At 42.6% G+C, this 26,383-nt stretch overlaps 1 protein-coding gene across 2 annotated transcripts in view; it reads right to left on the minus strand.

Annotated features, from left to right (window-relative positions):
• Nucleotides 1–15,857, minus strand: part of foxp1b (forkhead box P1b) — a 310,010-nt gene extending 294,153 nt beyond the window's left edge. Inside the window, exons 1-2 of one of the 2 annotated variants that reach the window (XM_037534964.1) lie at nucleotides 15,699–15,857; nucleotides 3,959–4,035 (exon numbers count right to left, since the gene is read on the minus strand). The gene's annotated coding sequence lies outside the window, so the exon portion shown is untranslated. The remainder of the gene's footprint in view (nucleotides 1–3,958; nucleotides 4,036–15,698) is intronic. The other variant, XM_037534962.1, reaches the window with a different exon arrangement.
• Between the last annotated feature and the right edge of the window lie 10,526 nt (nucleotides 15,858–26,383).

Consider the following 26,383-nt stretch of genomic DNA (forward strand, 5'->3'; position numbering starts at 1 on the left):
TCTGACCCGTTGTTCTCATCACCAATACTGTAAAGAAAAGCTTCTCCACAATGCACTGCTTCAGAAGGAAAGGGGGGGATAAGCAATGAAGGCATGAAAAATCTTCCCAAATATCTTCCCTTCTTTAGTTTTGCACTCGACAGTTTGTAACCCAAAACCTTTGTGTGTGATCTTTTTGTGAAAAGCAAAAGTCTGGGCACCAACCATGTCTACGCTGATGTGTGTAAATGAGGGGCATTCATAAAATTCCCTTCATGCAACCAGCATTTGTCAGCGTTTTCATTTTCGCCACACGCCCTCCAACATGACCATTAGAAAGCCTTCAAGATCAGGGCCTCTAAAAAGCGCAACCTCATCCTCTTGCAAACACGTAAACAGTGCCTCGGGTGGAGATCGCTGAGCTTTGAAGAGTATTGTTTACTTGTTCCTCGACCACAGAAAGCCCATCCCCGCGTGGCGCTGCCTCGGCAGCTTGGCCCAGCAGCTGGGCGCTGTTAAAAGGGAGGGGGGGGGGGTTGAGACAGTTCACTAATACAGAGGAGCAGAGCTCAGCAGCTGCACCTTGTGAAGCTCTGTGCAAAAGTATGGCAGACAGAAAAATGGAGAGAGCTGCTGGGGAAGTAATGGAGAAAGACAATGGATGATAGAGAGAGAAAGAGAGAAGCTAGAGAATGCGAAAAGAAAGAACACCCTGGCATTGTCTTCTACAAGTCCTAAAAATAGACCCATGTTCAAAAGGTGGGAGCCAAGAAGGGAATGAATAAATAAATAAATAAATAAATAAATAAATAAATACATACATACATACATACATACATACATACATCACTTATGCTAGTGCCTGCTGGACTATCCCATTACAGCCAGAATCCCAGCTACTAGGAAGCAATGAGGAAGCACGCTGAGGACATGAACATCTCCTCTTTTACCGCTCTCCCTCTTCCCTCATTAGCCTGGCTGCATTCCAAATCATGCTGGGACACCCCTCCCCCCCCCCACTCCCAGAGAGCCCATCCTGCTTTGGAGGGAATATCCGAGAAACGGCACAACATGAGCGAATCTGCATATGCTAAGCGGGGGCCGAGCAACAGGCGCCCACCGCTCGTTTGACCTATCGCTTGTTGGTGGCGGCGGAAGTTACTCCAGGGGAAGGATGCCGTAACCAAGTGGGCGTCAGGCGAGTGCCATCTGGGTACCACTTATTCAAGGCTGGCACAAGTCCCGCAGCAGCCCAGCCTGGCAAGGGGTGGGGGGGGGGTTGTGGTCGGGGGGGATAAATTGCATCATTTACTTAACATCCATTTACCGTGGTGCCCGTTAAAAAGCCATGACTAAATAATTTGGTTATTTCGGTTGCCGGTTGCCGCTGACGGCCAAATTGCATGGGGCTGGGGCTTAGAACGCATTAAAACGCTTTTTCGGGGCTTGCTTTAACAAGCTTTGATCTATTTAGACCACAGATCCACTGGCAGCAATAAACAAGTGATGAATATTATAGCACTCTAGTTGTGCTGTGCCATGCGTACATCGTGTGCTCAGTTGTAGCTCAGCTGGAGTAGAAAAGAGGAAGTCATGGGTCTTGACAGGTCAACTAAACAGTCACTAAACCAACACACCCTGAATACTATTGAGAAACTAATTCAACTTTCAGTGAACTCCTTTAGGGGTGAGCAAAATGGCAAAAGTATATCACAATGCAGAGACATTTTGACATTATTTAGTTTTTCACAGGTTTGATAAGTTGGAGGACAAAGACTGCTCCTTGTGCTTTTATTGACCATAAATACACAAAACAACAATTTGTTTTAGGGTTTTAGTTTTAAATGGGAATATATTCTTCCTATAGTCATATTTTACTTTAGAAGCTGAATATCAATCAATCAATCAACCTTTATTTTGACTCGGAAGTACATTGAGGGCAACCCTCATTTTCAATGTAGCCGAGCATTTACAAAAACAGGGATTGACATGACAAAGAAAATAATATCTACATTTAATCATTTTAAATTAAAAGAAAATTTAAAACAACAGTGAGTAAAAGATAAAAGTAGATAAAAATAGAACTTGAGATTTAAATGGTAAGAAATTAAGATAAAAAATAGATAAGAAATTAGTAAGGTAATAGTACAATATCACACATTTTTTAAAAAGTAAGGATAAAAAATATATACATATATATAATTTTAAAAAAAATTTATAAAAAATAAAATGAGAGGAAATAAATAAATAAATAAAAAGAGATAAAGAACTAAGGAGAACTAACACAAAAATAAAAGTTACAAATAAATATGATTAAGTAAAACAGGTGCAGGCTGTCTGTAGGTGGTTTGATATTAAAAGTTTAAAATGACTGAGTCACACCAGTGAGCCGAGTTTTAGTGTTTCCTGTAGTGAATTCCAGCTCACTGGTGCACTGTGACTAAAAGTTAAAATATTGCTGATAGGTAGAAAGATGTCTCCATGAAGGTACTGAGTGGCTGAATGGCAGACATTTCTCATAACAGTGTAGTAAGTCAATTATCACAGAATGTTTATAAAGTTGCAGAGTGAGCTGCCAGCTTAGGTACTTGGCTAAGCGCTGCTACAAAGCAAGGTTACTTCGTTTCTTCTACACTTGGAGTTCCTGCATTTCAACCGATGCAGCCACTCTGTTTTACCTTATAATGACAATGTCAAATCACTAGTGTCAGGGGAGAAAAACTCATGCTCAGCCTCAAAGTTATGAAAGAATAGGCTTATGCATAGTTTTTAGACGATCATGTTGCAACTCCCAGGGTCATTTACAACATGACAGAACTTTTGAAGATGCACTGATTGCAGTTATTTATTCTACCTTTTACTTAAAATTTTTAAATATTTGAGTATTTGACCTTGAAAAATAAAAAGGAGAAACTTTTTATTTTTCAAGTTAACAGCCCAAACTAGTAAAAAAAAAAAAAAAACATTCACAAACTATGTAATAAATCTAAGATACTGGATGAATTATTAATGATAAAACATGATACCAGACTCATATCGGTATTGGAAGAAATTTGCTTCAAGAACAATTATCAGCATTGGACAGATTTGATCAATATTTCAAACTGATATTTGATGACCTATTATAACTCCAGAATAGCCGAATGTTTAGTGGATGGTGGGATACTGTACTGAAATATGTGCATCATTAAATACACAGTCCCAAGTTTCTAAATGCACACATATCTGCATCAAAATCGACAGATCATATATCAGATATCAGTATCAGCCCAGAAGTCCCATATTGGTGCATCCCTGATAATTATGGCATCTTTTTAGTTAAACATCGTCGCTGTCCAGAGTAAAACAAGCATCTCCAAAATGGGAACTTTACCATTTTGGCAAAGACATTCTTTACTTTTAATGTAAGTCAACGCAAAGTTATTTTATTCCAATTTTTGAGCGCCGCTATTGGTCCATTCCTCATGAAATTTACAAACGATGTAAAGATGCAAAGGACAGCCACGATGTTCAAATAATGCAGAAAATTAAAAATCGGCCAAAAAGGAGATTTTCTTTAGACAGCGACGACATGCAGTCTGACGCTTTAACTACTGACAGTGTCCGCAATATGCTCGGAAAAACATTGTGATGTTGTTTATAACGATGATGATAAAATGACATCACATCGGCCTTCCCTACACTCCTAAACCAAGCGCTTTCGAGTTTAGTGACTGTTGTGTGGAACCCCTCTTCATGTACCTCGATCTGAGGGTTTACATCTGGCCCGTGCAAGACATTCCAGTTGTGCCACTTTCAATTTTGTCTGTGTTTTGAGTCACTTTGCTGCACGGTGCCACACAAATGGATGAAAACACACTTGTGAAACGCAGAGTGATCTGACTAAACAGGAAACGAGCCATAACTGCCATCTTGAACTCAATTATCAAAATGAGAGCTGGTTGCTGTTGCCAGCAGAGATGACGGACAACCTGTTTACCTGTTGGGAAGTGGACTCTCAGGTGCAACTGCAGATCAGTCTCGACCACTTCTTCCACCAGCTTTTCCCTGAAGACTCTGAAACGGCAGGTAAATTCCCATTAGAGTACAGCAGATTGAATGGCTTTCTAATGTCACTTCGTCAGCTTAGAGAAAGCTTCCTGCATGCGCACGTCCAATTAAGGCTGATTGAATCACAGCCTTGTTGTTTAATGAGAGCTAATTGTGCTGATCAACCAACTCATATTAAGTCAAGTTTAATTTGCACTGAAGGGGCCAACGGCCTATAAGACATCATAGAAACACACGAACCCGGAGCACCGTATCAGCAAACTTCCAGCATAATAAGGACTACAGTCCTCTTTCAATCATCATAAACAATCAACATAAGTACACGGAAATGCACTCAAGATTCCCAGCTCACCACCCTGCAATATTAAATGAAATGACTGATTCTCTCGGTTTTTAGGTCCACTTCACATTGATCAATTGACTATTCAGCACTTCAGAAGATCATGTATTATGTTTGCGCTTTACACGAAAATGCTTTTAGAACAATGTCCAGAAATGATTCCTTACATTGCTGTGTAGAGAAGTCGGTGCTCAGAGGTCTTTATTTGCCCAACTAGAACCATAAGTGTTAGGTTTGCCTAAAAAATAGGGCCCAAATTTAAGCTCAAACAACAGGAACGTAGTCAGTCTCTAACAGCAAAAGTCAGAGAGCACCCTTCATTTAATGTTAACCCCCCCAAAAAAAAACACTGTCAGGAAAAAGAGCAGAAATCATATTTACCAGAAAGTTGCATAGAAGCTCCAACAACTAAATACAGTATAAACCTATCCAGTTGTGTGTCCACTCTTAGCCTTTAATTACAGATTGCATTCTTTTCAGGAGATACACTCAGTTTCGCAAAAGAAATCTGCAAGCATGTTTTATCCCCACACCTCCAAAGTTCAGTCTTAGAAGTTCTCACAATCCAAGTAATCCCAGAGGTAACACTTTATCTGGATAGTCCACTTTAGATGCTTTGTAGAGACTACATTAACTTTCAAATGACATATCCACTAAATTGACCTTGATTGTCTAATCCTAACTCTAACCTAAACCACAATCCGAAACCTAAACCCAACCCTCACCCTAGTCCTAGCACTAACCCTGGTCCAAATCCCAACCCTAACCCCACCACAGTTTAGAATCATCTGAGCTTCAACAGATAGCTGTGGACAATTTGAAACATCTGTAGGTAATCCATCTGGCACTTTAGTGGAATATCCAAATTAAGTGAGGCCACCCGAAACACATTCAGTGATCTTGAGGTCTGAGGTTCTTCTTGACAGCTACACATCCTTTCAGACCCATCGCGCCGAGTTGTCTTCTCACAGTGGAAGTATCTATAACATATCCGGCCCAAATACAAACCTTTGCTTATTAAAGGTGCGTCGATCGAGTTTGTTCTCTGAATGCGGCATCATGCCATGCAAAGACACAGTCAGGTGAGCTCACACAGCACAGTACCAGACAGACAATCACATGCAGAGAATAAGATAAAATAAATATAAAATATAACTAAATAAAATAAAACATGCATTCCTACCATCACTCACACACACACACACACACACACACACAGTCATACCTGTAAGCCTTATATTGTGCAAAGTATGAGTCTGAAGTTAAAGTGCTGAGTGCAGCAGCAGTTAAAGGGTGTATAGTGGCAGAGAAAGGGGTTAATGAGGTGACGGTGAGACAGGTGGGGTAATATGGCAGGTGAGTAAGATGCTGGAATAAACGCTGGTTTGAGACGCCAGTTCCAGAGGATGGAGTTGAACTCTATACTATATACCAATATATGTAGATGTGCAGAACACAATGGGCTAAAAATAGTGATTTTCACAGAGACATAATTAAGAAAAAAACATCTGAGGAAAAAGACAATGTAAAACTCAGATGCTCTGAATCACCCAGACAAACAACCAAGTCAAAAGACCTGCACTCGGCCACCACAGACACTAAAAAAGGAAAGCACCGGTAATACGACCGATTCTCTGCTGAACTCAACCCAGCCATTGTTCAATCTTATGAAAAGAGCCAGGATAGCAACACCTGGAGCCGCGAGCAAATGTACTGTATTAAAACATGTAAATAATTATGACATCCATGGTTATTTTTTGACTGGAGGAGAAGTTGTCATGGCACCCGGGTAAACAGTCTGAATTGTTTCTGGGGGCAGCTGGCGAGTGCCGAAGACCCAAACCACCTGGATGGCAGCCCCTGCAGAGCTACAGCCAGCGCAGAAACAAAAACTGTTTACACACACCCCACGTGAAATGTCTTGCGTGGCTCCCTGGAGACCAAGGGCTGTGCTCCAAATCAACACCAAGCACCCTTACAAAAAAACCCTTCTTCACTCAAAAGAGCTCTTAGTCAGAAAACCACGTGGAAAATAATCGCCATCACTATCTGAGCCAGCATCTACTTTCCAGATCACACTTATTGATGACATTCGTGTCCAGAAACATCATCTGATGTCCTTACAGAGATATTATGACTGCTACCTCTAACTATTACCACCACCAGTGCAACAACAACAGCAACAAACGATAATAACTACAATAATAATAATAACAACAACATCAACAGTAATGATAGCTGTAGCGGTAGTAGCCGTGAGAAGTAGTGGTAGAAGTCTTAATATCTCTGTGATGACATGTCCAGAACATTATGGTCCTCACAGAGATATTATGACTACTATCACTACTACTACTACTACTACTACTACTACTACTACTACTACTACTACTACTACTAATAATAATAATAATAATAATAATAACAACAACAACAACAACAATAACAACTGGTCTCAAACTCTGAAGTGGATGCAGGGGCAAAGAAAGTGATGGCGTTTAAACGTTCTTTGTCAACATAAACGCACCAGTTCAGAAAAAAGCCGTGGTTGTACTTTATTGACAGTTAATTTGGCCATGAAAGTGTAATTACTCTAGTAAAAAGGATGGAATTGCGAAGGTCGCAGTCGTGTCTGCAGAGGCTTAGCTTAGCCTGCTTGTACAAGAGTTGAGAGATCACAATGTTTTTTCCCCAAGCAGGGCTGAAAGATTTGGGGGAAATCTCATTGCAGACGCATTGCAAAACACCGCAAACGCAATTTATATTGCAATTATTTCCTATAATTAATTTTATTTTAATGAAGAAACCAGCAAACCCACTTTATCTGGCTTGAGGCTTGAGCAAAAAACATTGGATGCCAAACTGCCAGTTAGTTGTGCACAGCACACTCTCAGAGAAAAAAAGGTGCTGAACTGTGCCTGGGGCAGGACCCCGCCTGTCACTGGGGTGGGACCCTCAAGGCTCCATCTCAGTCCCTTTAGTCAGGGAATCATAACTACAATAATCAAATGAAATCACATTTTCTAAGCTGGACTGACTCCACACACCCCGCCTCGCCTCGCCTCCAGGCTTTTATTCTACTGCTCTGTTTTCGGTTATGAAAAGGAACAAATACCAACTTTTCACCTGGAGAACCTGATTTAAGCTCCACAATCAGACCTTAGACTCCCTACTGAATGAAAAATGTACCTGCACAGAGCCTTTATTTCTAACAGAGTAGGTGAGCATGTGATTGCTTCTGACTGCTATTCATCTGCATGAGGTTCACAAGCTTTTGGTATTAGGTTAAAGACAGTGTTGATAATGTAAGCTGGAATAAACAACAAAACTACAAACTGCAAACTGCTTTTAGACCTATTCCCAAAACCGGAATCTGTTTTGCCTGAAGTCTGCTGTGCGTTCAACCAGCGCAGCTCAACAGCAACATTAGCCTCATCTACATTAGGTACAATAAACACAGTATTAATGTAGGATATCACATCACCCAACATGTCTAAAAGTGGTGATCATGTGTGGGAACACTAGTGTTTTGCTGTAGTTTGCACGAAATAAAACAAGAAAATAAAAAAAACACCTTTTTTTTTTAAATAAAATGGTAACTCCCTAGGGGTCACCTGGTTAACCGTCTCTGGGCACAGGCGTACTCTCAGATTAAATAAATAAATAAATAAAGATGCAAACTTGTTGCTGGATCAGTCTTTTGAAGGTAATTACAGCTCCCTATTACCATTCCTCTGATAAGTTTATACATATATCAAATAAACAAGCAACAACCCGTCAATTAAGACCACCCCAGTTTCATCAGGGTTCAAAACAGCGAGCAGGCCCGTTTTATGTTTAACGCCTAATATGAAATACACACATACAAAAAAAAAAAAGGAACATCAAAGAAAAGTTCCATCAGTTTAGAATCCTTTGAATTTATCCTAAGATTCAATTTAAAAAAAAAAAAAAAAAAACACATCTTTTCGAAATACTAATTAACATACATGCACTGATAAGGTCATTAATACACAAACCAGTTTCCTAATTAAATGTGTTCTAATTGTGGACACATTACTATTGAGAGGGTGGGGGGGAAAAACACTATTCCCTGAGAGGCTACTTAACACACGCCTTTCACACAGCCGGGCAGAGACGAAACAACTCAAACGCACATTAATCACTCTGTCAACAATATTAGCATCTTCACCAGCCTTTCTGTAACATCCCACCTAAAGCCAGTCAGAGAGCAGAGGAAGCCTGAGCTCAGATCTCAGCACTCTGATGGAGCTGCTATATCACTACCTCTGGAGCAAGGCCCCCCTTACCCGCCCGGCCCCCCTTTAAGGAAATTTCCTGATCAAAGCAGAGCGAGTTTGGCTGCGCTTGTGGGATGATGGAGCGGCGGAGCCACGCCGTGTTAAATCTCTTGTCTGGGTGGAGCTCTGACTCTAGATTACACCTAAGGAAGGAGTGAAGTGGTTTCCATAGGACTCCAAGTAGAAGCAATTAGATGTGTAACAGGGTGAACCAGGGACCTGCCCGGTTACAAGGTGGTCCACCCAAATTTTCCACAATTTTCTTTTCTTTCATGACTTGTTGCTATCAAAGTCTGACATCAATATTTGTCTAACCTAACCTTACATCACAGTTTATGAAGTTATCATGATATAATGCAAAGTCAAGATATAAAAGCAACAAAAACAACTACATATCGCTGCTGTCAGAACAAAACCTCGCATCTCCATTTTTGTTGTTTTTCAGTTTCTGACATAATTTGAAAATTCCTGTTCCTTTATACACTCATCGACCACTTTATTAGGTTCAGTTGCTTCTTAACACAAATAGTTAAATAGCTGATCAGCCAATCACGCGGCCGCAGCTCACTGCATTTAGGCCTGTAGAGGTGGTCAAGACGACTTGCTGAAGTGCAGACCGAGCATCAGAACGGGGAAGAAAGGGGATTTAAGGGGCTTTGAACGTGGCGTGGTTGTTGGTGCCAGACGGGCTGGTCTGAGTATTTCAGAAACTGCTGATCTGCTGGGATTTTCACACACAACCATCTCTAGTGTTTACAGAGAACGGTCCGAAAAAGAGGAAATATCCAGTGAGCGGTCAGTGGCGTGGACGAAAATGCCTTGTTGATGTGAGAGGTCAGAGGAGAATGGGCAGACTGGTTCCAGATGATAGAAAGGCAGCAGGAACTCAAATAACCAACCAGAATCTCTGAGGAACGTTTCCAACACCTTGTTGAAAGTCTGACACGAAGAATTAAGACAGTTCTGAAGGAAAAAGGGGGTCCGGCCTTTTACTAGCAAGGTGTACCTAATAAAGTGGCCAGTGAGTGTATTTTGTGTAATTTTCAAGATGAATGCACAAACAGAAACGGCCCAAAATTGCTTTGAATAATGTCTGGTTCCACTGATTTACATTAAAAGTAGAGCACGTTTTTCCTTCTCCTATAAATTCTGGAAATATGAGGTTTTGCTCCAGCAGCAGCGCTATATAAAACAGTCATTAAAACTAGTTTAATGTGAAATGATTCGTTGTAGAGACTTAAGAGCTCAGATTTCTTCACAGTGGTGGTGACAGGAGCCAGGGGTCATAATGTCTACGACCTAAACATAGCCATTCCATTTACTATCCAAAGCCACCAGTGAACCTACATATGTCTTCTGAGCTTTTATATGCAATGCTGATCAGGATAAAACAGTGGAAAATCTGGAAAAAAATACATTTTCTGCCTGGAAATATTGCGTACAGCATGTACCCCTCATTCAGAAGCGGATTTCAAAAATATGTTTTAGGCCAAATCTCTCTCAACAATAGTAAAACAATATCTCATGTAGCTCATAATGTAGCTTTAAGATTCATTAGGCTCCCCTAGTGTCTGGTTTCTATCACCACCACTGAGAACAATACTGACTCTGTACATTAAATCAGCTCTGAATGACCTTTTTTGACCCATTAAACTATGCAGAATTTAGAAAAATTGGTGGAATCCTCCTTTGACAGCCGTTTCCAGCAATTGCCATGAGCTATGAAGGTGCTCAGATCAATAAAGCATAAAAACGGATGTACAAATTAAACATGGAATCAAAGAGCTATGATAATAATACGGTGTGTATTAAATATCGTGGCATACCTTATTATTGAATTTCAGCATGTCTGCTTATTACCTTACGAGACACTGAGAGAATGTGTATGACCGTAAGCAAAGTTAAAGGCATACTCCAGCATTTTTCAACCAAATCCCCATCCGCTGTACCAGCAGAGTACAGTTCATTACCACAGACAGTTTAGTTGGACTCCAAAATAAAGTTTGATGACTCAAGACACATTTTCTTCCATATCTGCCATTAGCATCTATTATAAATGTGTTTCAATGGAAAGGCTTTCCAGCTATTTTTAAATGGGGAATTCCATAAAAATGTCTGCATAATTCAAGCGTTAAAATGTAAACAGAGCAATTCAGAGGGGTCTGATGTGAAATGATGTCCTGTAGAGAAACTTACTGACTCTTGTAAGTGGTGGTGATAGGAACCAGAGGTCACAATGCTTACAATACAGAGATTATAGACATTTTATTGACTGTTTAAAACGACGAGTGAACCTACACGTGTCTTCTGAGGCCTTATACGCAACATTCATAATGGTAAAACAGTCGTAAATATGAAACAAATAAATAAATAAAGTTTTCTTTGGGGACTATTTTGCCTCACAATACCCTGCATGTACCCCTCCACCATAAATGGACTTAAAAAAAATAAATAAGTACTTTTTTTTTCTCCCCCGTTTTTTTGTAATGTAGTTTTTAGGGCAAACTCTTCAGACGTCTGGTTCCCATCATCACCACTGTGAACAATTCTGACTACACAAGTTTCTATACCTCGTTTGATTTCACATCAAAACCATTCTGAACGGCTTTGATTTGATCTTAACCAATGAATTACGGAGAACTTTTTAAGAGATGTAACCGCTTATAACCTCTTTTTTTGTTCTCTGTAGCTGAGTAATAACAGGCTAATGGCAAATATACCACAATGCTGCAAGCTGATATGCAGAATTAGTCAGGCGGGGCACACAGGTGTGGGAGGGCGCGGCATTTCTCCATATTTGCGGGATATTTGTGGCAAGATACGAGAAACCGTGTCAATACGGAAAGCAAAAAAATCTCTGCGGTAGCCGAGCATCCAGCACAACCCACACAAGCTACGGCTGAAACTTCCTGCGGACAAAAAAAAAAAAAACAAGGCCTCTTTTGTGTCTGCAGTTTCCTAACCAGTCGTAACCGAACCGCCCCGCTCTCGTTATGAGGAGGCGTCAACAGCAATCCTTAATATAGCAGAGGGCGCTCGAGAGGCACACCAGCAGGACGCGGCAGGCTTCAAACGAGACTAAATTTCCGGGAAAGGACGGAAGGTGTTTTGCTTAAGGATGCAGCGGCTCGATGTACAGCTCTTCAGGCCTAGAGGGCAGGGATTGTGGGGGAAAGCGATCCAGCGGGCTGATCCCAGCTCAGCTGTCAGCGCCGCAGCTGGCACAAAGGGACTTGTGACAATCACACCATTCCGACCTCTAATCCGCCCACTAATCCAATCAGTCTGGCGCTGCACTCCAATAGTGAGACACAGAGGATGAGCCGCAGCTCACAGATCAGGATATAGACCGGAGAGCTGGCACAGAGTGACCAGAGCAGAGAAAAAAAAAAGTTCCTGCTTAAAATGATGTATTTTTCATTCATTAAGTCTATAAGCCGGTTAATTGGCTGAACTGACTTGAGAACAGAAAACTTACTATAAAACTAATTAATATATATATATATATATATATATATATATATATATATATATATATATATATATATAAAATTAATAGTGGGCATTACAGCCCATTTTACATATCATATTAGTACACAATCTGTTTTGACTGTTATGACTGACTAATATAAGGTTGATTCCAATTCAGCTTAAGAGAAAACACATGAATTTTCCTCAGTAATGTAACAATATTATCTCTCTCGCTCTAATATATATATATGTGTATTTTTAGCTGCTGTCGGAACATAATCTCATATTTCCGAAACGATAATTTTACAGGAGAAGGAAAAAACATACTTCACTTTCAATGTAAGTCAAAGGAACCAGAAGTAATTTCCACAAGAAATTTGAAATTATGCCAAAAACTAAAAAAAAAAAAAACGTACATAGAGACACATACACACTTCTGTATGTGTGTATACATGGTTTAATTACAGCATATGGGGAGAATTTTGGGGAGAATAGGAGGTTGGTAAGTACATGCCTAGTGGAACCAGAAAAGGGCAGCACAGGACACCAGTCAGCGTCCAGAGTCACCACGGTAACAGGAGGCTGTGCCCGTCCACACCTGAAGCCGTCCGACGTGTGACCAACGGCTGCTCTGCACAGCGTGGGCAGAGCGGTGTGGAAGGGACACGGCGCAGAGACACAACAGCTGCCCGAAAACGCTGCAGGAGACAGGACACGCACAACAACCTCTACGGCTGCACCATCGCTCATAAACCCAGCCCAGCACATTATTATCATTCAGAGGCCGGAGCTTCACCTCTACGCTCGTCACGTACGGCAGCATTACAGCACCGGTGGTATGAAATCACGGCGCAATATGACAGAATGTCGCCGCTCTGAAACACACACCAGGTGACGTGCGACTCTGCTGTAACTCTTTACAGGCTGAGGATGGAAAGTAGCCAGAGAAAAGTTGATCCCTGTGCTTTTAAAGCCGGGTCAGGCTCCGACTGCTGAGGTCCGTTTCTGCATAAGTGAGCACACAAACCCTAGTGCCTGTTCAAACACACTCTCACTCACTCCCTCTCTCTCTCCCTCTCTCTCTCCCTCTCTCTCTCTCTCTCCCTCTCACTCACTCCCTCTCTCTCTCCCTCTCCCTCTCTCTCTCTCTCTCCCTCTCTCTCTCTCTCTCCCTCTCTCTCTCTCTCTCTCCCTCTCTCTCCCTCTCTCTCTCTCCCTCTCTCCCTCTCTCTCTCTCTCTCTCTCCCTCTCTCTCTCTCTCTCTCTCTCTAGCAACTCATGACAACGGCCGCAGCAGCACTGTTTGATCTCCAGTGTTTTCCTTAATCTGGGTTGTCAAGGTTCGCTTGTTGAAGGTTGTTTACTTCTCCTAGAGAAAAAAAAAGTTTCTCACTCCGTCTTTTTCACTCTTCTTCTTTCAGACAATGACTAATCCGAAGGACTGAGCTCTCCCCAGCCTAAACTCAATATCTTTCAGCGCTGGTGCCATAAAATCGTACAGTAGATTTTAAAATGAATCAACTATTAAACAGAAAATAATAATAATAATAATAATAATAATAATAATAATAAAACAGCTTTCCCGGCCTGCATTACTGCACCTGATCACGTGGCAGACGAAAGAAAGCATTAATATAGATGGACAGACACAGACAGACAGATATAAAATGTGGGTGCTACAGTAGCAGAAGAACGCACCACATGACAAATACGCAAATTACACAGAGTGCACATATTTAGATCTACGCATAGCACAGAAAACCAGCACGGAGCTGCAGATATCTCTCACATTTACATGAAATAAACACATTAAATTGTTGCAAATATTATTATTTCATGCACACACAGTGAGCTGAGGTGCACGGTTGTAATTCACATCAACTGTAAGTAACACAAAACATCAAATGTGCTGTTCTCAAAACACCCTGATTAACTTAAGGCATCTTCCTTTTGACGTTATTAAGCAGTCATTAGAAAAGCGGTCACAAACACCTACACAAAACCGGTCTAACCCTGCATTTCAGTGGGGGTTTTTAATAATTTACAAAAAAAATGCAATTATTTATCCAAAAAAAAAAAAAAAAAAAAAAAGGTTTCCATCCACCACGAGGCTCAGTTTAAGAAGTGGACGGCACACGTTGTACTTAATTGAGGAGAAAGAAAACAGGAACCTAAAGCTACGATTCTAGCAGGGAGGAGAAAAAAAGAACTTTCTCCACACGGTCATGTCGACGAAGCAAACTCACTCACGCGGTGGGGACACATTTTAGGCTGCTGGGGTTCTGGAGCAACTGTACGAGCTTCACGAGACGTGAAGAACTTCCAAACTTCTCGCTGCACAAAAAGTTGCTAAGCAGCCACAACAGAGCTCAGACACAGGGTTGGAAATCATGCAAATATGGTTCAACCTGGAACTTTCACTCTTACGCTGTCAGAAACGAAGGTTCTGTTCAGGTACGTTTTGCGCTCATCAAGGCACAGTGTAAACGTTCCCTCAGAGGATCTACAGAGGTTCTAAGGTCTGATGGTGGAGCTTAAATCAGTTCCTCCAGGTGAAAAGTTGGTATTTGTTCCTTTTCATAACCGAATGCTTTAAAACAGAGCAGTAGAGTAAAAGCCTGGAGGCGAGGCGAGGCGGGGTGTGTGGAGTCAGTACAGCTTAGAACAGATCATCTCAGTGGATTATGGTTCAGTTATGTTCCCTGACTGAAGGTACTGAGATGAAGGCTTGAGGGGACCACCCCAGTGATGAGAGGGGCACTGCCCCAGTGACAGTCCAGTACCTTTATTTCTGTGAGGGTGTCTTTGGGATGGAGCCCTCAGGACCTTCAGTTAGGGAACATATTGGCATGTAGGTCATGAAAAGGTACAAAAAAACGTATTTCAGGTACACAGCTGTACCTCTGAGGGCACGTTTACATGGTCTGACCCAGGTTCTTCTAGGAGAGGGAGGGAGAGAGGGTGAGTGGGAGAGAGAGCACGTGTGGGGAAAAGCCCCCCAGCCTGATGGTGGTCCAAAAGAAATCTCGGCGTAGCAAAGTTGTGTCTAAAGTTGTGTAAAGTGCGTCCAGCAAAGGAGCGAAAGTGTGTGGAAACGGTCACTCGGCCAGGCCAGCGCTTCACAGGCGGCTGGACGTGAATCAGTGTTACAGTGTGTCTCTCTCGGCTAGCCGCGGCGCTAACTTGTAACTTCTAACGTGTGGAAAGTAGCTCGAGCAGCAGCCTGTCTGTCTGTCTGTCTGTCTGTCTGCCTGCCTGTCTGTCTGTCTGTCTGTCTGTCTGTCCTCTGCCTTGCTCTTCCTCACAAACTTTCCAAAACGACCCCTTTTCGAAATAACAGCGAAGTTAACATCAGCCCTGCTCGCCTTCCTTCCTTCCTCCAAACCAAGCCGCTGCCTGCCTGGACGGCGCGGTTGTTTGTTTACTTGTTTACGCAGCCGTTAGAGAGCAACAACAGCCGCGAGAGCGAGAGCGAGAGAGCATGTGACAACAAAAGGCGAAGAAAAAGTGAGGAGAGACGCGAGAGGAAGAGAAGAAAGAGCTTGTTTTCTTCAACTTACCGCGGCAGGACGACGCTGGAAAATAGATGGGACGCGAGCCGCCGCGCGGTAATATTCAACTCTCGGCTCACTCTTGTGTACCAAGACAGCGTGAGCGCTGAGCACACTGTAAACACCAACAATATTACTCCGCTCGGGGACTAACTCACTCACTCTCTCTCTCTCTCTCTCTCTCTCTCTCTCACACTCTGTCTCTCTCTCTCTCTCTCTCTCTCTCTCTCACACACTCTCTCTCTCTCTCTCTCTCTGTCTCTCACACTCACTCTCTCTCTCTCTCTCTCTCTCTCTCTCTCTCTCTCTCTCTCTCTCTCTCTCTCTCTCAGGCAGATCCCTGAACAGAAAGCGGCGCTTCGAGGAGGGAACCCGCCGCCTCTCTCCTCTCCTCTCCTCCCGCTCACGAAAGCGAGATTACACTTTAATGCGTCCCGCGAGGGGAAGAGAGAGAAAGAAGTCGCGGATTTAGATGTTGTTGTTTTTTGATGTTCCAGGGCCGTGACGTCACATCCACCTGCCGGCTACGCGACAGATCTCAAGCTAGAAAACACGGCGCTTAAAAAACTTCCCAGTATAGATATAAACAAATAAAAGAGACAAATAGGTGTGTTTTCTCAGGAGGGGGGGTGTTCACGTGCTCACGTGTTCACGTTTTCACACTTTCTGGCCGCTCCTGAGCTCCAAACAGAAATGTAACTATTCAGTTCACATCAACGCCAGCCGCTGCTTTGAAGTGAACCCGGCTCGGCTCGGCTCGGTTCGGTTCTGAAGCTGGCTAATTACAAATGAAATGATTTCCTAACGACCCCCCCCCCCCCCCTCCTCCTCCTCCTCCTCCTCCTCCTCTTTCTGGGCTCCGTCCAATGAAACGAGGGGGAAAAGTTCAGAAGAAGGGCAAACCCGCGAGTGAGGAAGTAGAGAAAGTGTCAGAGCCCCTGACTCGAGCAGGAACACCAGCCTCGCTGCTCGCTTTCCCGAGAGCTCTCTTCACAAGAGATGGTTCTTCAGGGGTTCTTTGGTAGGTGCCGTGGTGAGTTCTGTTCAGAGCTGTTCGCATGCGTCAGCGGCTCTTTGCATGGGGAGATGGTTCCTCAGGTTGGTGGAGGATGTGCTGTGCGTGGTTCTGATGTTGAGCAGGTGGTAACAGTAGCAGAACCGTTTCTGCGCTGTGTAGAACCAGAACACATTCCCTGTCAATCTGAAGAACCATTTCAGCAGGCAAAGAACCATTTAAGCATGCAAAAGATTCTTGAGTGCTCATGGTTTTACATTGTCTTTACTAAAGAACCCTTGAAGAACCGTCTTTTTAAAGAGTGTATATAGAACCATACCATCTTTTTAGAGTGTATATAGAACCATCAATTACTTGCCTAAAGAACCCTTGAAGAACCATCTTTTTAAAGAGTGTATATAGAACCATACCATCTTTTTAGAGTGTATATAGAACCATCAATTCCTTGCCTAAAGAACCCTTGAAGAACCGTCTTTTTAAAGAGTGTATATAGAACCATACCATCTTTTTAGAGTGTATATTCAACCAATTACTTACCTAAAGAACCCTTGAAGAACCATCTTTTTAAAGAGTGTATATAGAACCATACCATTTACTAAAGAACCATCTTTTTAAAGAGTGTATGTAGAACCATACCATCTTTTTAAGAAGTTTATATAGAACCATTCACTTTAGCAAAGAACCCTTGAAGAACCGTCTTTTTTAAAGAGTGTATATGGACCTATTCCATTTACCGAAGAACCCCTGAAGAACCATCTTTTTAGAGTGTATATAGAACCATTCCATTTACTAAAGAACACAAACATATTTTTTAAGAGTGTATAGAGAACTATTGCCTTTATCAAAGAACCCTTGAAGCACCATCTTGTTTAAGACTACATAGAACCATTCTCTTTACCAAAGAGTGTATACGCTCTTTAAAAAGATGGTTCTTCAAGGGTTCTTCAGTAAAGGGAATGGTTCTATATGCACTCTAAAAAAGATTCTTCAAGGGTTCTTCAGTAAAGGGAATGGTTCTATAGACACTTTAAAAAGATGGTTCTTCAAGGGTTCTTCAGTAAAGGGAATGGTTCTATATGCATTCTAAAAAGATGGTTCTTCAAGGGTTCTTCAGTAAAGGGAATGGTTCTATAGACACTTAAAAAAGATGGTTCTTCAAGGGTTCTTCAGTAAAGGGAATGGTTCTATAGACACTTAAAAAAGATGGTTCTTCAAGGGTTCTTCAGTAAAGGGAATGGTTCTATAGACACTTAAAAAAGATGGTTCTTCAAGGGTTCTTCAGTAAAGGGAATGGTTCTATAGACACTTAAAAAAGATGGTTCTTCAAGGGTTCTTCAGTAAAGGGAATGGTTCTATAGACACTTAAAAAAGATGGTTCTTCAAGGGTTCTTCAGTAAAGGGAATGGTACTTGCGTGGCGCACTTTCATGGTAAGAGTTTAAAGTCACAGTGGATTAAAGGAACCAGCTGCTACCAGGTCTATAAATCAAATAAAGCCATTTTATTTACTGTCCGAAACAAAGAGTGAACCTTCATGTCCTCTGAGCTTTTATACTGATAAAATAATCATTTTTGGTCAAATAATAGATTTTTCAAACCTGCATGTCCGCCTCTTCACCACAGATGAGTTCAAAAGATTTCTAGGCCAAAATGTTCTTAAAATTGTCATAACAACGTCACGTCGTTTCTGCAAGGGCCATTTTAGAGGCATTCAACTGTCAGACGTCTGGTTCCTATCACCGCCACTGTGAACCTTCCTGATTCAGAAAGCATCTTGGAAAGCCGCTTTCCCATCAAACAACTCTTAATTATTTTGTTTGCGTCCTGATGATTAAACTATGCACACATTTTGAAAACTTTCCCTGTCAGCTACAGAAACTGCATCTCTATTTATTTTTTTCTTTAATAGTTAAAAAGTAGTTAAGCCGTCTCATATAAACCTGCAAAAACAGCATTAACCTTAGTCTCTCTGAGCCGCGTCCTACGGTGGACTTAATGAATAAAATAAGCACCTTTATGCCAACGGATATGATTCGACAGTGAGAAGTGGTCTGTGGTGGTTCAATGCGCTGGTTAGTGTTTGGATAAAGCTGCAGTCCTGTGGACGGTGGCTCGGTGCCCTTGATCAAGGTCTGAAAAGCTCAGTCTATCCACTTTACTGTAAATCATGGTGTTAACCACAGTACTGTAGCTCACTCTATGGAGACATGCCTGGTTCTTCCGCCGCTGGAGCTGGAGGCCCAGGGCTCTTTCATGGGTATAGAGCGCCACCTTCTGGTGATGACCCGTCATTGCTTTTAGATGTGAGCAATTAACAGAGCCACCTTGTGTGATAGATGCATGTGCAAAAGTATCCAGACACCCATCTAATAAGCTACTTCACTCCTTTAACCCCTTAAGTGTCCAGGGCCCGCCGGATTTTATTACACACTTCTGTAACCTAAGGACAGTTTGCATCGGAGACCCTGTAATTACTGAGTAATAAGCCTTAGTCTATAATAAGACTAGGATTTTAAGGGGTTAACTACATTAAGGTGCGCCCACCCCTGACACAGGTGCTCAAATGGGCCCACCCAGCTTGTGTAATGCCCAAAGAAAGGTGCTGACCAATTGAATTGGATGCTCTGGAGAAGCCGCTCATGAGCCTAAGGTCGCGATGCCCAATGTCAACATGGAAATAAAGCTCCCAGCACTGTGAATGATGGAATCATGTGGTGAATGATGGAGCTCGATCCAATACATCTATGTGTTTAACGCCCAGAAATGTATTATCATGCGCAAGCATTGACAAACTTGAAGAACACTAAAGCAAAGAAAACTGTAGGTTTCATGAAAAGATAGTTCTGGTTTGTGTATCGTATTTGGTAGGCAAGTTGAGAAACTGGTGATGGTGTTTTAACTTCTAATAAAACGTGAGCAAAGAAAAAACGTCTCCACCTCCTCGTTTCTACGCTCACTGTCCACTTTATCAGCTCCACTTACTGTATAGCTGCACTCTGTAGTTCTACAGTTACAGACTGTAGTCCATCTGTTTCTCTGATACTCTGTTACCCTGTTCTTCAGTGGTCAGGACCCCCATGGACCCTCACAGAGCAGGTACTGTTTGGGTGGTGGATCATTCTCAGCACTGCTGTAACACTGACATGGTGGTGGTGTGTTAGTGTGCGTTGTGCTGGTGCGAGTGGATCAGCCACAGCAGTGTTGCTGGAGTTTTTAAACACTGTGTCCACTCACTGTCCACTCTATTAGACACTCCTACCTCGTCGGTCCACCTTGTAGATGTAAAGTCAGAGACGACAGCTCATCTGCTGCTGCACAGTTTGTGTTGGTCATCCTCTAGTCCTTCATCAGTGGTCACAGGACACTGCCCACAGGACGCTGTTGGCTGGATGTTTTGTTTGGTGGACTATTCTCAGGCCAGCAGTGTGTGTGTGTGTGTGTGTGTGTGTGTGTGTGTGTCTTAAAGTTTAGATGTTTGCTTTACTCATGTCTACCAGGGCTGACAGTATTTGCGGATTCTAATTCTGTTCTAATGCTCTACAGTGTTGTATGTTACAGGAGCAGCTGATCATGCTCTGAGAATTGTATCAGAGTATAGCAAGACTGCCTCCTGCCTTCTGTTGTCTTTCCAAGTTGTACCTTTTACTATTTGCCACCAAGCATTTAGACATTTTACAACACCACAGGCCACGAGAGAGCTTCATCACCAGACTGATGGCTACCAGGGTGACATCCGGTGTCGAGGGGCTTCACTGCCCTATATACTGAACCAGAAAAAGTTAATGACACAAACTGTAGCCTGTAGGCACGAGAGAGCTGCATCAATCACAGAGCCACCCTGTTGTGTGTGAGTATACTCCACTGTGACATCATTTCTTCTGCCCCTTTATCTGCTCTAAGTGATACAAACCAAGCTGTTCCACCACTAGAAGAAGAATGTGGGAAAGTGGTTAATTAAATCCCTGTTTTTGAGTCCTGTGGGGATATTATGTGGTTTAAATACTACCGTGTCAATAGTACAATAATAAGTACTTCCACCTAATGTACGTTATTGCAAAGCATAAGCATAAAAACTAGATTTGTTTATACTGCTTACCTGTACTGTATCTTAAATTCTAGGTATTAACCAGGTAGATTTCCAGAAGGATGAAGGCTTCTTACTACATTACACTGTCAGTGAGGAACATCCACTGAAACATCCACATCCCTTTCAGTGTTGAGCTGCCAGTCTTATAATACTTAGTCACCACGTTATAGTGTAGACCATACATATATATATATATATGTGTGTGTGTGTGTGTGTATGCATACATATATATACATACATACACATATATATACACACACATATATATCCAAGAGTTCAGGTGTTCCAGTCACTTCCGTGGCCACAGGTGTATAAAGCCGAGCCCCTCGGCCTGCAGACTGCTTCTACAGACATTAGTGAAAGAATGGGTCGCTCTCAGGAGCTCAGTGAATTCCAGCGTGGTACCGTGATCGGACGCCACCTGTGCAGCAAGTCCAGTCGTGAAATTTCCTCACTACTAAATATTCCACAGTCCACTGTCTGTGGGATTATAACACAGTGGAAGCGATTGGGAACGACAGCAACTCAGCCACGAAGTGGTCGGCCACGTAAAATGACAGAGCGGGGTCAGCGGATGCTGAGGGGCATAGTGCGCAGAGGTCACCGACTTTCTGCAGAGTCAATCACTACAGACCTCCAAACTTCATGTGGCCTTCAGATCAGCTCAAGAACAGCATAGAGAGCTGCATCCAAGCCCTACATCACCAAGCGCAGTGCAAAGTGTGGAATGCAGTGGAGTAAAGCGCCGCTGTCTTTTAAGAGTTGGGCTCGGCCCCTTAGTTCCAGTGAAAGGAACTCTTAAAGCTTCAGCACCAAGAGATTTTGGACAATTTCACGCTCCCGACTTTGTGGGAACAGTTTGGGGACGACCCCTTCCTGTTCCAACATGACTGCACACCAGTGCACAAAGCAGGTCCATAAAGACGTGGATGAGCCAGTTTGGTGTGGAAGAACTTGACTGGCCTGCACAGAGTCCTGACCTCAACCCCACAGAACACCTTTGGGATGAATTATTCCCATAAACACACTCCTAAACCTTGTGGAAAGCCTTCCCAGAAGAGCTGAAGCTGTTATAGCTGCAAATTGTGGGCTGACATCATATTAAACCCTATGGATTAAGAATGGTTTCTCAATTTCATATATGTGTGAAGGCAAACGAACAAATACTTTTGGCAATATAATGTATGTATATGTGTGTTAAGTGGTACTTTTTTTTAATCCCACAAACGGGGAAATTCCACCTCCGCATTTAACCCATCCGTGAAGTGAAACACTACATACACACACACACTAGGGGGCAGTGAGCACACTTGCCCGGAGCGGTGGGCAGGGAGCAGTTGGGGGTTAGGTGTCTTGCTCAAGGACACCTCAGGCATGGACTGTCGGCGCTGGGGATCAAACCGGCAACCTTCCAGTCACAGGGCCAGTTCCCTGACCTCCAGCCCACGACTGTGTGTGTGTGTGTGTGTGCGTGCGTGCGTGCGTGCGTGCGTGCGTGCGTTCGTTCGTTCGTTCGTTCGTTCGTTCGTTCGTTCGTTCGTTCGTTCGTTCGTTCGTTCGTTCGTTCGTTCGTTCGTTCGTTTTATTTTAACTCACCTTGTTACCAAAAAATAATTATCTAGTACGTTTTGGAGGTGCAGGAGCTCAGAAGAAACAAAGGGGAACCTGATTGTGAATGAAACTATAATTCACAGCATATTGTAACCACTCTAACTGACAGACAGTGTAATCCTGTGTCAGAGGAACATCGCTGCCTTATCGTCGATGAACCAGCAAGTTGAACCGCCACAGAACCTCTCTCAGATCTGTTGTTTTGTTTTCTGTGCCTACTTGGTTCATAGCTACAACTTCAAGATAAATAGTCCAAATGTGAAATGTGCCTTTCTAGAGAAACAGAGAGGAACATTCAGGACGTAGTACGGGGAAAACATTCCCCAGAGGAAATGTATTTTTTCAGATTTCCCACTATTTTACCCTCATCAGCATTACATGTACAACTCAGGAGGCACGTGGAGGTTCACTGGTGGTTAAGATAGTGAATAAAATGGCTCTGCTTGTGTTGTAGACGTTGCGACACCTGATCCCTATAATCACCACTGTAAGCTTCTCTAAAACAAACTAATGAAGTAAAGAACTACAGTCAAACCACTGTGAATGACTTTATGTACAGCTTAAAAACTGAACTATGCAGAAATTTTGAAAAAGTGGTGGAATTCTCCTTTAGTGGACTGGAGAAGAAAGTTCGTTGTGGCTCTGTAGATGCAGTACAGCACAATTTTCTCAATGCCATCACTTTGAAATCTCCAGAAGCGCACAACAAAATCAATGAAGTGAGATTAAAATCAACTTTCAAATAAAGAACTAAAGGCATCCAGTGAAGGCGCGCCTGATGGTTGTTTGAGGACTGCTGGCAGTGAGCACCACGAAACAGAAAACAAAGGAGTTATTGTGTGGGCTGTGTTGACAGCATGTGGACGAGGCCTGACCGAAGCCCTGCGGATTTGGCCCTGACGAGATAGAGTGCTACTTTCAAACAAATTAATTGTGGATTACTATCGGTTATGTAACAGGATCTCACTACACGCTCAAGCACAGAAATTGACTAATTAGCATTCTGTTAATTGGGTAATTAAACAAATGAAAAGCTCTCTGCTTCCGAGGGGGGGAGGCAGCTTGCAGGCGATAGCCTCCCTGCTGCTGAAGTCACAGCGAGACGTTAAAGGAACAATAGCAGGCAGCTGCCTTGTGCTTAATAAAGCACAACCCACTGGAGGGCACCGGAATACAGCAGAGTTACCTCACTGTTAAAGGAGAATTCCACCACTTTTTCAAAATTTAGGTAAACAAAGTGATTTAGAGTGGTTTGGGGTAACATGCCTGATTGTAGATACTCCGATTCTTCACAGTGGTGGTGATAGGAACCAGGGGTTCACAGATATAACACAATTATAGCCACTTTATTTACTATCCAAAATCCCTAGTCAACCAATAATACCTCATTATTATTCAGTTTTTATTTCTGAGAGATTTTGGCTCAAAACATGTCATAAAACAATGTTTCAAACATCAGCCAGTGAATTCATAACCATCACAACTAATAACTTTATGCGAGGGAGCTTTTAGAGATGGACGTCTGGTTCCTATCACCACCATTGTGGACAATTTCGGCTTGGTAAGTTTCTCTAGGACAGAGCATCTCACACCAAACCACTCTGAATGAGTTTGTTTACATCTTAATAGTTTAATTGTTTAGAAAATATACAGAAAAAATAACTTTCTGAGAATCACCTTTAATGTCTTTAAAAACACAAAGTCATATTCATTCAAGGGAAAATGTGGCCTGTTTCCAGGAATGCAGTGCTGAGAAACACAAGACAAGATCACAACAATAAAAAGATCAACAATGACACGCAATCACATAATGACTAGAGCAGGGTTTCTCAACCACTGGTCCTTGGACCTATACTGAGGAGGGGCCAGTGGCATGTAGTGGGCCTGTGATGGCACTTTGTCATAAAAATCAGTGAAAAATATAAATGACTGAATAATAAGACAGAAATATAAAATGCTTCACACGTAACAACTTTAATAAAAGTCCTGCAGTAACGGTGCATAAAGGCAGCTCCTTCAATTTTTTTGCCCTGTGCATGTGTTCAATAATCTCACATCTCCTAAGCCGCTGGAGCAGGATACACCCTGGACAGGTTGCCACTCCATCTCGGGCCAGACAGACCTAGGGGCAGCTTAGCATCTCCAATTGGCCTGACTGCATGTCTGGACTGTGGGGGGAAACCCATGCAGACACGGGGAGAACATGCAAACTCCACACAGAAAGGACCGTGGTCACCCAGCCGGGGAATCGAACCCAGGCCCTACTTGCTGTGAGGTGACAGAGCTACCCACCACTCCTGAGGTGGACAGGGTTGAGAACCCCTGGACTAGAGCATTGAAGAACATCATGTGCATTTACATCTATAGCATTTAGCAGATGCTCTTATCCAGAATGACTGTCAAGAAGTGCTTCATAGAGAAAGTATTTCTGCTGGTTACGAATAGATTAGAGAGAAAGCCGGTCCTGAGCTCAGATACTGCTAGAAACAGAAGTCCATATTGATGCCCAGAGAAAAGGAACAGAGTTAAACACAACAGCGCAATACATTTCAGTAAGTGCAGAACAATACACTACAATAAGCACTAAACTCAGTGCTCACTTAAGTGCTGTTTAAAGAGATGTGTCTTTAGATGTATGCATTAGGCCATTAGATCAATTGATGAAGCACTCGTGTTTACATAGGACTTCTATAAAACTGAGACATCTGAGGCTCATGATACAGTAGTGAAGATCTGCCCTGATTCCACATCAACCTTCTTCTTCTTCTTTCGGCTGCTCTCTTTAAGGGTCGCCACAGCGGATCATCTGCTTCCATCTTGCCCTATCCACTACTTTCACACCAACCACCTTCACTACATCCATAAACCTTCATGAGGTCTACCTCTTCTCCTTCTACCCGGCAGCTCCATCTCCAACATTCTTTGCCCAATATCTCCACTATTCCTCCTCAACACATGTCCAAACCATCTCAACCTGGCCTCTCTGGCTTTATCTCCAAACTGCTCCACCTTCACTGTCCCTCTGATCTGCTCATTTCTAATCTTGTCCATCCTGGTCACTCCCAACGAAGATCTCAGCATCTTCATCTCCGCCACCTCCAGCTCAGCCTCCTGTCTTTTAGACAGAGCCACAGTCTCCAAACCAGACATCATAGCAGGACGCACTGCTGTCTTGTAGACCTTCCCTTTCACTCTTGCTGCTATCCTTCTGTCACACATCAGCCCTGACACCCATCTCCACCCACTCCACCCTGCCTGCGCCCTCTTCTTCACCTCTTTTCTACACTGTCCATTGCTCTGGATGGTTGACCCAAGATATTTGAAGTCATCCACCTTTACGACCTCGACTCCTTGCATCTTCACCTTTCCACCTGCCTCTCTCTCATTCACACACATGTATTCTGTCTTGTCCCTAATGACCTTCATTCCTCTCCTCTCCAGTGCAAACCTCCACCTCTCCAGATTCTCCAGATCCCACATCAACCATGGGATGGAAATTAAAATGAAAAAAAGGCAGAACTGGGCAGTAACAGTTCATTCACTCCATTTACTCAAGCACACTGATGGATTTGTACTTTTTTTTAATTTATTTTATTACGTTTTAGTCATTATCATTTAGCTCCTGATTCCTTTTTATGTTTAATTTCCTTCTGTTACCCAATGGTGACAGCATCTGCTCTTCTTTGTGATTGGTCACTCTGCTGACATTTGCGGTTTACTGTTTTAATTTAGACTAAAATGGCCCAAAAGAGAAAAGAGCACCATTTCTTGATATTCATGATGTCACAAATTGAAGCAGATTGTGAAACTGACCACATTGAGGCCTTTGTACAAAAAAGGTCTGATTTTTTTACTTGTATTCCTTCCAGTGGAGCTCATGTTCAGACGACTGTCGGGTGGGTTTAATCTACTGATCAGAGGCTTTTACTCAAATGTTGGAAGGCCATGGCAGTTTTAGCGCATGCTGTCATTAAAGCAAAAG

This window comes from Pygocentrus nattereri, chromosome 26, assembly GCF_015220715.1.
Source record: "Pygocentrus nattereri isolate fPygNat1 chromosome 26, fPygNat1.pri, whole genome shotgun sequence".
Lineage (NCBI taxonomy): Eukaryota > Metazoa > Chordata > Actinopteri > Characiformes > Serrasalmidae > Pygocentrus > Pygocentrus nattereri.